This window comes from Mytilus californianus, unplaced genomic scaffold (assembly GCF_021869535.1).
Source record: "Mytilus californianus isolate M0D057914Y unplaced genomic scaffold, xbMytCali1.0.p SCAF_9, whole genome shotgun sequence".
Taxonomy (NCBI): domain Eukaryota; kingdom Metazoa; phylum Mollusca; class Bivalvia; order Mytilida; family Mytilidae; genus Mytilus; species Mytilus californianus.
The window spans coordinates 32,181,606-32,199,761 of NW_026262745.1; the positions used below are offsets into that span (position 1 = coordinate 32,181,606).

An 18,156-nucleotide genomic window follows, 5' to 3' on the forward strand; every position below is an offset into this window, starting at 1 on the left:
GTTGTTACAACGTGCACTGTCTACACGAGGCATTGGATTTAACATTCCCCATTTTGACTGGAGGTGGTTGCGTACGTTTACATCCCGCACAGCAAAACAGACGCCCCACTTTGGCAAGGGTTTTACTGCTGGTCGAATTAAGACCTGTAGTGACCCTATTTCTATTCCCCAGTCAGTCATCCTCCCTCAGGGATTGGAAAACCTAGCATTAAGGAAATCGGTAGTGTATATCAGTATACATTTAGTTACGGATAAGAGGCATTCTTCAAAAATGATTCAAACCTTCCATTGCTGAAAGAACAAAATAACATGAAAGGTACAGGGAGTACCGTATTCAAAAATTCGGTGTTGTACCCCGGTATCAGTATTTATTCCGTTAGGGCCAAGAAGTAGTCCTCAAAAGGAAACAAATTTTCTCTGGAATAGACAAATATCTACATGATACAGGGAGTACCGAGATCTAAAAGATGCTCTCCAAGTCAAGTAACTGGAAGTATTTAACAAGACCGATGAGAGTAGCAAGTGGTACCTAACGTTCGCAACTCTTTTAGGAGTTGGGTAAAATTATTTTTTGAAAGGAAATATTCTTTAAATGCCGGATAAGTTCTAAGCCATTGCTGCCGTCGTCACATTATTAAGATACATTTATAGATACTAATTTGACCTAATCAATGATTTTAACTGTTTCAGCTTGTAACAAAAATACGGTATGAAGGTAGTGTATTGCATACGTTTGAAGATTGTATTGATAAATTTCAGATATTTTTTTTTATATTAATTTGAAATTAGTTTTATCTGAAAGGCTTAAGATTATAGTATCCTTGTGAAACAAGTATATTTTTAAAATATTGATCATATACAGTCATATTATCGTTCAATTTTAAATGGAAAGTTTCAAAGTTTTTAAACAATGTGAATATTTATTTAAAGTGTTCGGAAGTTAATAAGTGATATAAAATTTCCAGGCTCAAAACTGAGCATACCCTAAACACACATTGATATCATAATAGATCCGAAACGTAACCCTGTTCCTGCTACTTTCGGGCTACGATCTCGTTTCATAACTCTCAATGGACCAAAAGTGAATTCGTTATTTCAGTAGAATAATAGTAAAAGAAAATGACTGTTTCCAATATTCACGACATTGTCAAGAGAATTCGTCTGATAACATTTTTACAATGTTGAATTATCCCTTATATATATGTCCAAATTAAAAACATGTCTAAAATGTAGTAGGCATGGTTGCTCGCAGTAACTTATTTTCTATGCGATGCAACAGTTAATAAGAAATACAAAATATTTCAAATATCTTTACCCAAACACAAATCTAGCTATGCACTATATAAATACAATATACTGTTAATGATTGATTGATTGATTGTAGTTTGCTTAACGTCCATTGGCAACTATTTCAGGCATGGTCAAGACGAGAACAAATTAACAATAAAACTATAGTTAGGTCCTTAATAAAGGCCGTCTGGGAAATTTTTACTGCCACTGGAAAACGAGGGTATATTTGATATGAACCGAAATTTTGCCTTTCAACAGGCCACCTACGACTCCTCAAAGAGTTGTTACAAGGGTTCTTAACGTGCAGATAACATGGCACTCTCTACACAAGGCATAGGATTTAACTACCCCATTCTGACCGGACGTGGCTCCGTACTTGTACATCCCGTACAGCCAAACGAATGCCCCACTTTGGCAAGGGTTTTACTGCCGTTCGGAATCCCTGTAGTGACCATAATTCTATTCCTCAGTCACCCTTTGGGGGGTACTGATAATGATATACAATGCAGAACACGTTTTACCAAGACGTTACTGTGGGCACCTTGATACATACCATACAAGAATCGGACTTTTAGAAGACATTGGAACCCATATCCGTGCAGTACGAAGAAAACGACATATAGAATAAAGAGCTGCTCATGGAACGCATGATACACCCGTCGTTTTTTCAACGAATAAAGTTCCATAACTCCTGATTGTCAAATCAGAAATTATTAAAAAAAAATGATTGATTGATTGTTGGTTGCTTAACGTCCAGTGGCAAATATTTCATGCATATTCAAGACGAGAACAAATTAACAATAAATACAATAGGTAGGTTCTGTAATAGAGGCGTCCGGGATTAAGGTCGGAGAAATTTAGACTGCAACTGGAAATAAGGGTATATTGGATAGGGACAGAAATTAAGCCTTGCAACCGGTCACCTACGGACCCCTCAAAGAGTTGTTGCAAGGGTTCTAAACGTGCAAAGAGCGTGGCACTCTCTTTACACGAGGCATCGGATTTAACGTACCCAATCTGGCCGGAAGTGACTGCAAATTTGTACATCCCGCACAGCCAAACGGACGCCCCACTTTGGCGAGGGTTTTACTGCCGGTCGGAGGAAGACCAATGGTGACCATACTTCTATTCCCCAGTCACCCTTGGGGATTAAAAAAATAAAAAACTAATGGGATCTTATTTTAATAGATATAAACCACCCACCAAAGTTTTATCCAAGCATTGTTGAGTTATTGTACGAAAACGAAAAATCCCCCCTTTTATGAATAAAATCGCAAACTCGGCAACGTACATTCTAAAATTTATAAAAATCGAAACGGAACTTAGGCCAATAGATATAAACAATTCGCCATAGTTTCATGAACACTGCTTGAAGCATTTTCGAGTTCTTGTCCGAAAACTCGAAAATCCCCCCTTTTTTAAGAATAAAATCCCATCACTCGGAAACGTAAAATCTAAAATTGATAAAAATCTAAAAGGAGCTCGCGTCAATAGATATAAACAATTCACCAATTTTTCATGCAAATTGGTGTAATCGTTTTTGAGTTATTGTCCGACATATTGACAACGTACGGACGATATACCATAATACGTCCCGTAAACGAGCCTATAAAAATACAAACTAAACTAGCTCGACAAGTCTACATATACAATAGAAAAGGGTTCAGCACCATATGTGAATCAACCATTCAAAAATGCAATCTACAAGAAGCAAATCATACACAACAAATATCTACATGTAAGATCAAAGAAAAACTGGGAGACATGTCGCCAACAAAGAAACATGGTTACCAAACTTAGACAACAATCTATAAGAAATTATTTTATAGAGCGATGCACTGGCGGTTCAAAATGATTTTCTGGCAAACAATCAAACTGTTTTTAATTAACAAAGGTAGTTATTTTGACAACAATATTGTCTTTTGCAATGATTATAAATCATTATGATCATCAAATATTGCAGAAATTTTTAATAATTATTTAGTGAGTGTAGCCATTGGCAGTGATAGTTGTGATGTAGATGATACTCATCCAAGCATTCAAGCCATTAGAGAAAGTTGTTATATTGAAGGTTGCTGATCTTTTAATGAAATTAATGATTATGCTATAGAAAAAAATAATTAATAAGATCAATGTAAACAAACTACAAGTCTCTATGAAGTATCAGTAAAAGTTTTGAAAATAGTCAAACCAGTAATTGTTAAAACTATTACAAATATGTCAATCAATAGTTCACGAAGTTTCTTGGTCATGTAAAGGAAGCACATGTAGTACTATTATATAAGAGGAATAGTCAGTTTAAGTCAGTAAACTACAGACCTGTTATTATACTACCGGTTGTGTCAAAGTTCTTTGAAAGGAACATATACCAGCAGCTAATACACTATTTTGGTAGTATATTTTATCCTATCGTGTCAGCTTTTAGACCTGGCCATGGTTGTAAAACAGCACTTCTAAAATTCATTGAGGAATGGAATAAGCAGTCGATAAAATTTATTTGTGGCAGCTGTGTTGATAGACTTTTCTAGGCCTTTGATTACTTACTCCATAACTTACTTCTATTAAAAATGAAGACAAATGACATACTCATTCTTATTGATAACAATCTACAAACATGTTTAATCCCGCCACATTATTCAAGTGCCTGTCATAAGTCAGGAGCCTGTAGTTCAGTGGTTGTCGTTGGTTCATGTCTGTCATATTTGATTTTCGAAAATTGTTTTGTTATAAATTAGGCTGTTCATTTTCACTATTGAATTATTTCAAATTATATTATAAAGGGGCACTTTATAGCCGACTATAGGGTATGGGTTTTTCTCATTGTTGAAGGCCGTATTGTTGCCAATAATTGCTTACATCCAGTTCATTTGAACTTTGGTGGATCGTTGTCTCATTGGCAATCATACCACATCTTTTTTTTATATATTATATATAAAACAGAAAACAACTTGTAAAAGTTGTTTAATACTTTTGTACCTTTCAAAATAACCAACCTTTAGGGGCTGGGTTAAAATTTTAAAAATGGCCGAACGACAAATTATTTTCAATGTTCCTAATCCAAATGTGAAAGAGCAGCGAATATTAAGAGGAGGGGGAAATAATCTCACCAACTAGACAGAACGAGAGATGAGAGAAAATTACTGGTTTGGGAAAAAGAGTTTTTTGGTGGAGCTTCTAGGGGAAGATCTTCAACGGGGAACGCTAAAACAGACAGCACTTGTCATGGAGGAGCAATTATCCATTGCCCTTAGATTTAATGCCAGCCAGTCCTTTCTGCAGGTGATCGGAGATACATTGGAGTACGACAAGGCTATAGTTAGCAGAGAAGTGGAAAGTGTTACCAATGCCATTTTAGCCAGAAAAAAATGACTTCATTTCATGGCAAACAAGTAAAAATGACGTGAAGACAGGATTCCGCTAACTTTAGACTGTATAGACTGTAATCATGTACGGATTCAGAGACCTTCAGAGGGTGAAGCTGCATTCGTTAATAGGAAGAACTTTTCGAGTATTAACGCCAAAGCAGTGTGACAAAGAAGGTAAACCTTTCAAAATACTTTAATTTGTTCATGATTTGTAATGCTTGCTTCAACGTCCATTGTAGTGTTTACATTTTTTTCAACTTCCCTTTTCCTTTACATTTAATGGGATGTATAGTTTGTTTCAAAGTTTACCACAATTGCCAAGCACTTCAAGTATCAGCACGTTTCTTTTTAAATTCACGTGAAAATTGTCAAAAAAGGTCAAACATGTAAGCAAGGTTGCTAAATTTTGTTTAAAAGTGTTATTTTATTGTCTGAGGTAGGGGTTTCTGCCAAAAAAAGCTTTCTTGAGTTATTGTCCGAAAACTGGAAAATTACCCTTTTTTAATGAATAAAACTCCACAACTCGGAAAAAATAAAATCTAAAATTTATAAAAATCAAAAGGGAGCTTACGTCAATAGATATAAACACTTCACCAAAGTGTCATGCAAACTGGTTAAAGCGTTTTTGGGTTATGTCCGAAATGTTGACAACGGACTGACAGACGGAAAATCATCTACGTCCCGTAAACGAGCGTGTAATAAGACGCTTCCAAATGATGGCCATAGAAACTTGAAAAATATTACACAAAGAGTCACAAGTGTCATGATATTATCAATTTTAAAAATATACTTTACTCGTTTAGAAAAAAAAAGTATAACACAAATACCGAATTCGAAGGCAAATTCAAAAAGGGGAAGTCCATAAAAACTGACAAAATCAAACGCTATCAATCAACGAAACAAGTAAAAAACAACTGCCATTTTCCTGACTAGGTACAGGCATTTTTCGAAGAAAATGGTGGGTTAAACCTTGTTTTAGATTTAGTCTGCCGAAGAATCAAAGGTAAGAACGACACATTTTAGTCTTTACTCATTCAAGTATGCTGGAGCTTAACTCTGGAAGGAGTTGCCTGATGCGATCCGCGTGCAGACAAAGCTTAAGTCATTTTAGAAGTGTGATCAACAACTGTAACGGCACCTCATGCAGATGTGGCTCCTGCAGATCATAGTTTCATTCTTATTTTGAGTTTTTTCCATGCATATTGAAGCAACTAGTTTTTCGTTGTTATGTTCTTCTGTTTTGCAGGTGTCTATAATTCAGTTTGAGTGCTGTGCTTGCTTGTGCTATGTTTTTCTTTATGAACATTTTACCTAGGGGACGACCATATAATATTCTGGATTTATCATTAATATCCATCTGTTGCAACGCATGTTTATTATTTCACTTTTGTACATTAATTGATTGATGGTTGCTTAACGTTCAGTGGCAAATATTTCATGCATGTTCAGGACGAGAACAAATTAACAATTAATAAGTGTAGGTTCTGTTAAAGAGGGCATCCGGGATAAAAGTCGGGGAAATTTCTACTGCTACTGGAAAATGAGGGTATATTGGATAGGGGCAGAAAGGACAAGGTTCACTTTAGGCCAAACATGGCCTTGACATTTAACTTTATCATAAAATATCAAAATTGCCGTAATTTGATTCTTAAATGGATCTTTTTCAAAAGCCTTACTACTAGGTTTAACAAATCTCTTTATTAAAGTACACTGTAGGCTTCAAAGTCAGCACATTTTGGGTATATTGTCAAAAACCGATGATTTTGTGCAGTTTCAGGACATAAAAGCTAGAGGAATCGTTGGCCGCAACCTAGGATCCAAAACGTTCTGTAGCCAAAAGTTGCCAATGATGATATAGAATCCTTAGACACAAACATTTTCTGGTTCCTGGGTGGCGGCCAAAGTAAATTATGCTAAAAACTGTTAAGAATTATTGACTGACGTACGTTTCAACACTAATAATGCATACTTAACATGATTAAGGGGTCATTAATTCGTCATTTTCAATGTGATGTGCTACAAAGGAGTTATTTTTTACTGTTTATATCACAACTGCTTCTATATGAAATTTGTAGTATTATGACCTAATTAAAAGAGATGCCAATTTGTACATCCCGCATAGCCAAACGAATATATGTTTACAGTGTTACTTACTAAATGTAAAGTATATTTAAGTATATAGGCAATTACTCATCATTTATTCAAGTACCTTGAAACATGCAAATATCCTTTATAAGTCATTAGAAATATATATGTATGGCTTGAAAGAGACACTAAGCTTACTTAATGGAATAAATGAATAAATGTTGAAGTGGAGGAGAAAAAAATAAAAAATAAAACTAAATAAAACAAAAATTGAGTAAATTTCAAACAAAGCGTTGAGTGTCACTGATATATTTCTGAACAGATTTAAAAATAGCAATATTCATATCATATGAAAATAATCTGTTTCCAAAAAGTAATAATTCAATATTTATGTCAACATTATCAGCAATGGCGTAAATGGAATCAAGTAGGAGCTGTCTTACATCATTGTACTTAGGGCAAATAAAAAAGAAATGTTGGTTATCCTCAACAGGGTGATTACAGTTTGCACAAAAAGTGTTCTCGGATAAGAACTGATTAAACAAATGAGATTTTAGGTTGCTAGCATTATTTCTGAGTTGACATTGACTTGTATTAAGTTTCCTTATCCCATAGTTGAAAGGTTTAAATATATCATCAGTCCTATAAAACTTGTCCAGTCCACTTCTAAATATACCCAAACTTGGGGATTTTTGTAAACTCAAAGAAAGACTATTCCAAAGTCTTATAGTGGAAGGAATGAAACTATTAAAATAAGAGCTAGTTCTCGCAAGAGGCGGGTGAAAAGTGTTATTTTCATTCCTCAAAGTATAAGGGGTCTGTCTGGGAAGATATGGCTGGACTAACTCATTTAAGTTTGCAGGTGTCATCCCATTTAATATTCTATAGAATAGTATAAGCTTATGTTTATTACGTCTATTCTCCAGAGTTTCTAAACCTAATTCAATATAAAGTTTTTGTCTTGAGGAATTACGTCGTAATCCTGTAATAATTCTAGCTGCTTCTATTTGGATATTTTCAAGAAGCTCAGACTCGTGCTGGGAGCAATTGCCCTAAACAACATCACCATACTCTAATATAGGTCTAATAAAAGCATAATAAATACGTATAAGTGAACTCCTATCTAATAAATGTTTAACTTGACGAAGCACAGATAGACGAGAGCATGCTTTTTTATAAATAATATCAATATGTGTGTTCCATGAAGCTGATGACTGAAATGTTATCCGAAGATGACAGTGAATATTTATTTTCTCAACCTCTTCGCCATTTATCCCAAAAAATACAGGTGGATGCTCCCTTTCCTTTCTAGTAAATACAATATTTTTAGTTTTCTTAAGAGTTAAATTGAACAGCCCATGATTTTGCCCAATTTGAGATAACATCCAAGTCATCAGTCAAAGAAGCAGCTGCTACAGCATGATCATCATCTACTATAACAAATAAAGAGGTGTCATCTGCAAAAAGTCTAATATCATTAGCAATGTCATTTACTATATCATTTATATAAATAAGAAACAGAAAGGGTCCCAAAACTGATCCCTGAGGGACACCTGCATGTATACTTCTTAGAGTTGACGAAAAGCCTTCTGAAACTACCTTTTGTTGTCGATCTGAAAGATAACTTTCTATCCAAGATAAGAGCTGGTCATTTAAGCCAGATTGTTTAAGTTTAAATAAAAGTCCTTTATGCCAAACTTTATCAAAAGCTCTAGATACCTCCCATTATCCATATTACTAATAATTTTATGATATATTTCGATTAACTGATTAACAGTAGAGTCACCTGGCTGGAATCCAGATTGAAACTTTGACAAAAGGTTATTACTCCTCATATAATTATACAAATGTTTAAATAGAACTTTTTCCATAATCTTACAAACAATACTAGTAACAGATATTGGACGATAGTTTAGAGCTGAATGTGGACTACCTTTCCCTTTAAAAATAGGATTAACATGTGCAATTTTCCATAACAGTGGAACCTGTTTAACTGATAGGGACATATTAAATAACTTAGTTAATGGTTTAGAAATAAAGCTAGCAACCTCTTTTAAGATTCTAGGACTGATACAATCAGGTTCAGCTGGTTTGTTAACATTCAAGATTTTTAACTGGTCTAAAATTTCTTTCTCAGTGATGACAAATTTGTTTAAATGACATGGAGGAGGCTCATTATTATCAGGAATTTCTGGTTCCGTATCAATATTAGCTATATTAGCAAAATGATTGTTCAGGATCTCTGATTTGTCCAAAGGATGAATAAAAATTTGGCCATCATGTTCCAAAAAAGGGGGGGAACCTCTGTTTTTAGTACAATTTGATACAGACTTGGCAATGCGCCACCATTTACCAGGAGGAATATTTTTGTCAATAAGTTGTGATGTCAGTTTGCACTTATAGTCATCTTTTGCCTTTCTAACTAAACTGATAATTTCATTACGAATTTCTCAAATTTTTTTCCAGTGATCTGGATTATTTGAAGTTTTCGCTTTGTGGTGAATTCTATTACGATGTCTTATCTTGTTTCTTATCAAGTTGTTCATAAATGGTTTATCATTTGGTCTTACTGTAATAGTTTTAGTAGGTATATATCTATTGACAGTACTTTCAAATGTTTTAACAAAGTTCATATAAACATCATTTATATTATTTGAATTAAAAACAACATCATCCCAGTCAGTATCATTCAACTGGTTTTTAAGACCTTCATAATCTGCACGCTTAAAATCACGAATTTGTCTTTTAAACGAGTGTTGTTTAAAAGTTTTAAATGAAATTTCGACTGAAACAGGAGAATGAGAACTGCATATCGGTGTAAGTACAGTTACTGATTTAATTAAGTTTTGCGATTAGTCACACATAAATCAATACAAGTTCCAGTTTGGGTTGTAAAGTTGGTAGACTCCCAAACAAAACATTTTCTAATTTAAACGATTAAGTAACTTTTTAAAAGAGTTACTTGTGTTTGACATCATATCGCAATTAAAATCACCACAAAGGAAAATTGGCAAATTACAATCAAGTGCTTTATCTACTGACTCACTAAATAAGTCCCATATATTAGAGTTTGGAGGCCGGTATAAAACACCAACTAAAAATTTTACATTACTACAATTCCTCACATCAACCCAAGTAATTCAAGATTACTTACAGATATGTCTTTCCGTATAATAAAATGTAGACTATTTTTCACATAAATGGTCACACCTCCACCATGTCTGTTTCTATCTAACCAAATAGGTTTATGAAACCCATTTAATTTAATATGGTCATCAGTAATTGACTTGTCAAGATGAGATTCTGATATACAAATAATGTCATACTCATGAAGTTCATTGTTAATGAGATCTAACTTAGGAAGTAAACTACACACATTATTGTGTACTATTTTCAAATTCTTTTTGTTACTCTGATCTGGACCTGGATTTTGCTCAATTCCAGCAACCAATAACAAAAACTGTATAATACAACTGAGGATAAAAACATTCTTTATGATTATAGGGAGGATTATGTTTTGATTAATATTACAGTTTACAAATTTACAGATTAATGTTAAAAACATTGATCAGTCAAAACTATCAAAACTTATAATGAATATATAGTGAAACATAAGCACATGATGTACACTTTGGACAGACCTTTGAAACCAAAAGCTGACATATGTATTGATTAACAGGACACTCAAATTTAGACGAGATAAAGTACAAAACAAAACATACATGTACATAACATATATACAAAAGGAAAACATTGATAAATAACAGATGTTAACGATGTCAATTATCACTTATCTTGTGATACTGTAATACTATTGAAAAAAAAAATGAGCAAGGTCTGTGTTCATGCAATACTCTTTGTTTTAGACTTACAAAGATGTGTAGTAGTAATTGTAATGTAAAATGTAGAAAACAAAACAAAACAAAAGCAAAATAAATAAGCAAAAGAAGGATAACACTTAGCCTGAATTTCAGACAAAAATTGAATAATGCGCAGTGAAATAGACAAGACTAATCTATAGAATATGCTTGACAGAAGTTTGTAAACTTGACTTAAGTTTCAATTTACGAGTGCAGAAGTGAGAAACACATTTAGATTGTCTATTTTTTAGATTCTGGTAGTACTATATTTAGGAAGATAGATGTATGTGACATCCTTTAATAGTGCAACCATTTGTCAGTTGTTTGTGTGTAAATAGCATGTGTAAAAACGAATTACCTATGGATGTAAATAATAAAATTTATATGTTTACAATCTGCAAGCAAACCGGAAATATGAGTATTTCTATAATTAAACCAAATACGTAGGAAACGTATATTTTCCGGAAAATATTACAAAATAAAAATAGTTGAGTGGTATGAGAGACAAAGAGACAAATATCAACCCAAGGTTCAAATTTGTGTTGTAGACAATAAATAATGATAAATGAACAGGAATTATATAAAAGTACAAATGGTACGTATATATATATACTTGACAATATCAAACAAATATGGAAAGCATGTTATTGTTCAAAGTGATTTACACACATTTTATTTTATCAGTTTTTTTGGCTATGTCGTCAAATATTTCGAACCGATGTCTAGTTCCTTTCTCGTCTGATCCATATACATGACCATTAAAATACCACGAGCTTACAATATTGTCATGTTGGTACAGTCTATTTAGGAGACCCTGGTTGAGTTTTGTAATATCATCACTAATTCTAACTTTGAGTGCTTCGTTTATACTCTTCTTTTTACGCAGAAGTGTAATTTTGGTATCCATTCTGCGAAATTTTATGAGAATTGGCCTTGGACTCCCTTCTTTCCCTGGTATTCAATGCATTGCAACAATTTCAGACGGGTTGATGTCTAATTTGACTTTGTTCTTTAGTTCGTTAAGGAGGGAATGTGGTAGGTCTTCATTTCGATTTTCTGGTAATTGGTATATTTTCACATTTTTCTTACGTGAGTATTGTTCGTTCCAGTTACCAAGCCGAACACTTTCAGTGGCTTTCTTGTTGTTTTCATCAACTAGATCCCTCATTTTTCTAAGATCAGAATGCAGACTAGCATTTTTTTCTAGGAGATTCCCATTTTCAAACTCTATAGTGTTTAATTTGTCATGAAGATGAGATATTTTGGAATCTGTAATTGTTTTTTAGTTTATCGACTTCTGACTTTACTTCCGACATTATCTCTTTTTTAATTTGTTTTTTCAGGTTTTCGGATAATTGTTTAAATATCTCGGTGACAATTTCTGTTAGGTCTGATTTTTTCGGTACATTTTTCAGGGACTGTCTGATTTCGTCAAGTTCGTTTTCTATACAAAAACTATGGTCCGAGGAACTGGTGAGACAAGAGTGGAGACGTTTGGCTGGATTTGTGATATTTTGTTTATCTCCAGTTTTTTCTGTAAATGTTGATTCCTCGGCATTATTTGTGTTTTTGGCTGACAGTTTATCGACTTTAGCAGTAGAAATAAAACTGGTTATTTGTTGTTGTTGTTGAGACATATTTTATGAGGCGATTTAAACTATGTCTGCGATATTGAAAGTTCACTTTATGTGTACATCTATATGTAAACATTGGCTAATTACTACTCACTCGGTTGTCAATTTTATAACTTGCAATTTAAACTGCAATCTTTATAATTAAAGTTCTGTTTTTTTTAATATATCAATTCCAATCAATTAGTAGTAACATCGATGTAACAGAAAAGACGTAAAGAATATCTCTTAATGCATAAAAACACAAAACTTTCTGCAACAAATTCACATCAAACCTTCATGGGCGCCATCTTTCTTTTTTAAATATGGTTGTCACTATATGCAATATAGATACAGTCTATCTTATGTTGAACTTATTTTAAGTGTTGTTATTGTTAATTATGTCGGAGAAAAGCTCTACAGAATTTGTGTTTGTAATGTTCATGTAAACCCGACTTTTTTTTCCTTTCTATTTCGAAATACATGTACATTCTACTCTTGAACTTTATACAAATTACTCAAATATCGGGGTTTAAAAGTTTGAATCACAATATGTCATACGAAAAAAAGATGTGTAACATCGAATAAGATACAGTTGAAATATATGTAAGCCGAAAAAAAAGGATTATAGTCGAACAGTATTCAAAACACAACATAGGAAACGAAAGCCTGAGCAACACAAACATCACCAAGTTATTGTAGAGCATGTTACACTTTTTGTTATGGAATCATGTAAGAACATAAGTTGTATTTTAACGAGACTGATTAGAATAAGGAACTTTGCTTTTTTCTGAATCCTAATTATTTGATGTACACATATGACATTATTGTGTGACCATAGTGTTTAAACTATGATATGAAATATCACGTCAAGTAGGTTTACATGAAGTGAAACTGTATTTAATTAACGTATTCGCTTAGCTTTGCTTCGTGTTATGAGACGAAACACCGTTGAAAGGTTACGTTATCGGTGTATTATATACAATTATGGCCTCTGAGGAGATGAATAACGTTATCGGTGTATTATATGAGGAGGTGAATATCCAAAATTGCCAACCCGAGCAGGGGTTATTCCACGAGGGCTTTGGCAAAATTGTCAACCTGAGCAAGGTTCACGAGGGCTTTAGCCCGAGGGAAATAAACCCTTTTCTCGGGTTGACAACTTTGGATATTCACCGACTCATTGGGCCGTAACTATTATACCGAACAAACAATTAAGTGTAAAATATTGTAACAGATTGTGAAAACACTTACGCTAGAAAACGATTTTGTGTCTTAAGATTTCTCGTATGTACAACAAAGGAAGACTCTTTCTGTAAAATATAGATTACCCTGAAAAGGAACCTTTAAAAGAGATATCCTCGTCACTAGATGAATTTCCAAGCCTTGTTTGATCTTGTTTCTTCGTCACTTGATGGGCTTCTAAAGTGGCGTCATACTTTAAAGGGAGTTAACTCGTGATCACTGAGAGACGACAAGGGTTTTTCACCGGGGACTATTAGGGTTGTTCGATGGAGGCTTCAATTTGTCTGGATTATTCACCGCTCCTGCCAATTTTTAGAAAAAATCGAAATTCAATAAAGGCAATAGTATACCGCTGTTCAAGTCATAAATCGATTTAACTGAAACAAATTCGGGTCACAAACCAAATCCGAGGGAAACACATCAACTATAAGAGGAAAACAACGGAACAGCTACAAAAACAAACGCCAACATACATTTTCTAACCATTTCAAGCATATTAATATAGAATTGTATTAATAATTGTGTAATTATTTGTATTTTCTAACCATGTCGGCTTTTCTTCTGAATCAAACTGTAAAAACAAATAAATCCTGTGCATATAGTTGCTCCAAACTAAAAATCATATAAATGAACTAGCTGATTAATTATCTTTACTATTACATACATATAGAAAAAAATAGAATTAAAACCACAAACGATAAGACATAACACAATATCCAATAAGAATTACAATTGAAAACATCATAACTAACTACATGAATGTTGGATGTATAAATACCGAGACACGTCGAATAGCAATGCAAATTCACACTCGGCAAAACATTCATATTCGGGAATAGGTCACGTTCGGAACTTAGCAGACCAGACGACGTAGATGGTAAACCACAATCTAAGACGCGGTAAAAATGTCGTTAGTTAGTTAGACACAGACATATCGTATAGATCAACCAATTCGTGATGGTGTCCATGAAATTTACGGAGCGTCATTTTTAATATTTCCTCCTCATAACTCTATTGGAGAAGTTTATGCGTAAGGAGCACACTCCTATATATGGAGTCCGTATAGTGTGAACATGCACGAGCATAACGTATTAACTGAGATATGCAAACACCATACGATGGAGCAGAGGGTATGTTACTGCTGAGAAATGGGAAATTGATAATTGGGAAGTTAAAATCGTCCCGTTTGTCATAGATTTTAGTGTGAAGTCGTCCATCTGTGTCAATATTAGGGAAAATGTCAAGGTATGAAGCAGTCCTTCTAGTATCAGTAGTATACTTAATTTCACTGGGATATATGAGATGTAAATACTGGCTGAAATATGGGTTATTCAGTGATAGGACATCATCAATATATCTGAAAGTAAAATTAAAGGATTTCGCAAGGTGCTTTTTCTTTTTGTCTTTTATTATTATTTATTATTATTACAATTTTTCTATAGCGCTAAATCTAAAACAATATTACTCAAAGCGCTTTACATCACATGTTAAACGAAATATACACACAGACAGTGATAAAAATATAAAACATGAACACACAAAATAAATATTTAAGTGTTAAAACTTTTCTAGATAAAAGGATTAATAATGTGGAAATTTTTACAAAAAAGTGGAATATATATATCAATGAATCAAAATAAAATTATACTGAATAAAGTTGGTAAAATAAATAGCCAAAAAAGTCTAAAATAAGATTGCTATTAAAAATTATCAAATATAAGTTAAAAATTTGAAAACGTATTCAAAAGATGAAAAAGGAATATTACCATGTAAAAATATAATTACTGAAATGAAAAATATGTGTGCTACTAAAAACATACAATGTACATATTATAAATGAAACATATCTCCAGTTAAAAGAAAGGTTCGATAAATCAAAAGCAGGCTAACGTCTATGGCACAATGTATCACAGAAACGAATTTAAGGGATTAAAAATGCTTGTCGAAAAAAGTGAGTTTTTAAGTTCTTTTTGAATACAGGCACCGACTTTGCATTTTGAAGTTTTTTTGGTAATGCATTCCAAAGGATGGCCGCTGCTTGATCAAATCTTCTATTGCCGTAGGTTTTGGTTCGCACAATAGGAGTTACGAGTGTTAAGTTATTTTCAGACCTTAATGATCTTGATGGCCTGTATAAATTTACAAGTTCACTAAGATATAATGGCGCTTCATGTTTCACGGACTTGAATACATATAATAATATTTTGTATTGCACCCTGTATTGCACAGGCAGCCAGTGAAGAGACTCACGTGTCGAAGTAATGTGTTCGTATTTCTTTTTTCTTGTAACCACTCGCGCAGCAGTGTTCTGAACCCTTTGTAGTCTCTGAATCATGTAAGCTGGTTGTCCATAGAGTAAAGCGTTGCCATAATCCAATCTAGAAATGATTAACGAATTTACCAGAGTTTTACATGCATCCTCGTTGATGTACGGACGTATGCGGCCTATATTTCGTATTTGATAAAAACATGATCTCGAAACTGAACTGACTTGTTGGTGCATTGACAGAGTCTTATCAAAATGAACACCCAGATTTTTAATACACTCAGAACTTGTAATGATGTTTCCTTTAAAGGTGAGATTGCAATCCTTCAAATCTTTCACTCGGTTTTTCGGAGCAAATAGCATCAGTTCCGTTTTGTCCTCGTTCAGTTTAAGCATGTTTACACACATCCAGGAACTTATATCGGCCAAACAGTCCTCAATTCGATTCGATGTGTTTTTCCAGTTATCAAGAGGTTCGAAAACTAAATAGATCTGCGTATCATCGGCGTAGCATTGATAAGACATGTTGTGACGTCTACAGATTTCGCCGATCGGCTTCGAAAATATAGTATATAGCTTTGGGCCAAGCACGGAGCCCTGCGGCACACCGCAATTAAGACGAAATTCGTTGGAGTGGGCCGAGCCTACTGCTATACGCTGTGTCCGATCTCGGAGGTAAGAGAGTAACCATTTCAGAGCAGAACCTGAGATTCCAAAAGCATATTCTAATCTAGCTTCGATAATGTTATGGTCAATCACATCAAACGCCGCAGAAAGGTTTTGATTGAAATCTGCTTCATACGAGTATAAAAACAAATCGGCCAGTAGGGGTGCACATTTAGTACCCATTGGAATACTGAATGTCTGTTGAAATATCAATCCTCCAAACTCAACAAATACATTGTCGATCAAAAAGTCCAGCATTTTGATATTATCATCTTCAGTATATTTTCTGATAGAGTCAGTATGGTTCTTCACAAAATGAGAATTATTATAACCCAAAACAAGATATTTATATCTACGATTCCCATTTTCATGAGATGGTGAAGTCGATCTTTCAATTGAGCATGGGGAATAGTAGTGTAAAGCGTAGAAAAATTAAAAATTTTAATGTTGCTGCAAAATTGCAGAGATTGTGATTTAAGATTTAGCAGTAGATCCTTAGAATTTTTAAGAATCCACATCTGATTGACACCACTGGTGGAATATATCTCATCACAATATTTTTGAAGGCCATCCTTTACTGTAGAAAGAATAGTAGTCAGCACTTTAGAAAGATGTTTATTTGAACATCTTGATGATCCGGCTATGTATCGTTCTTTATAAGGATTTTTGTGAAGTTTTGGTATCCAGTATAATGACGGTAGATTTTCTTAGTTTTCTTTTATGTAAATAAAAAAAGAAAGAAAGACAGATTTGTGATTTTGTAAAATTTCATCCTTTGTAAATGATGTTGAAGAATATGCAGGATTACCAGTTTTGCTGTTTATTCCAAGCTCTTTTGTGAGACATTCCAAGTAATGGTTTTTACACATGAAGACAATATTACTTGAGGCTTTATTATGCTGGAATAACGACATATTTGTCATGCAAAGAGAATAATAGCTATGATCCATTCAGACAAAGTGTCCAGTTCTGGTTCATCTTGTTCTCGCTTTACCTATTTTCTGGCATAGTCTTCAACTGCATCCATCAGTATCCTGATGTTCTTTTTACAGTTGATGGGCTTGGGAATTCTATATTTTGGTCACTTGGCTAACAACTCTCTTAGTTGTTCATTGGTTACGATGCCAATGTGGCAAGTAATAACATGACCAGTTGGATTATAATTGTATTTTGACGATGCACATGACCAATCCAGAGGTTAAAGACCTCTAAACCCCTCTTGTGGTTGAAAATGCAATAGGCTTGGTGTAGGTATGTGAAATTACAGGTGTAGCTTTATTTTTGAAGTAATCGGGTATAGTTTTTTGTACAGATTTCTGGTGGAAAGTATTATACGTGATTTCGTATTAGCTAATCAAATAATTATTATATAATGTAAGGTATAATAATGTTAATTGTTGTCCTGTATAATGGTCATGTCTACTTCCCACTGAATCAGGCATAGAATCTCAGATATGCGGTCCCTATTCGGAGTAGGGTTTTTACGGTTACCAAACCGTGATATTCATTTTGAAAATCCCTCAAATATTAAAAATCAAATTGGCGTCCCCTTATATAGAATTCAATATAAAAGAAGAAAGCATTGATCTTTGATTCTATCGGACAATTTTTAACACTGAGAATGGTAAAAAATGAAGTAAAATGTAAATTCCTAGGAACTCTTGTAAAGAGCAATGGTAATCTTATTTCAAGTTTAGAAGATTTAGCGGGGAAAAAAGCAAGATTGATTGATTGTTGGTTGCTTAACGTCCAGTGGCAAATATTTCATG

At 33.7% G+C, this 18,156-nt stretch overlaps 1 protein-coding gene across 1 annotated transcript in view; it reads right to left on the bottom strand.

Moving 5' to 3' along the window:
- LOC127715119 (60S ribosomal protein L9-like) overlaps nt 1-17,728 on the bottom strand; it is a 327,893-nt gene extending 310,165 nt beyond the window's left edge. Inside the window, exon 1 of the mRNA XM_052221163.1 lies at nt 17,723-17,728. The gene's annotated coding sequence lies outside the window, so the exon portion shown is untranslated. The remainder of the gene's footprint in view (nt 1-17,722) is intronic.
- Nucleotides 17,729-18,156: the final 428 nt, after the last annotated feature.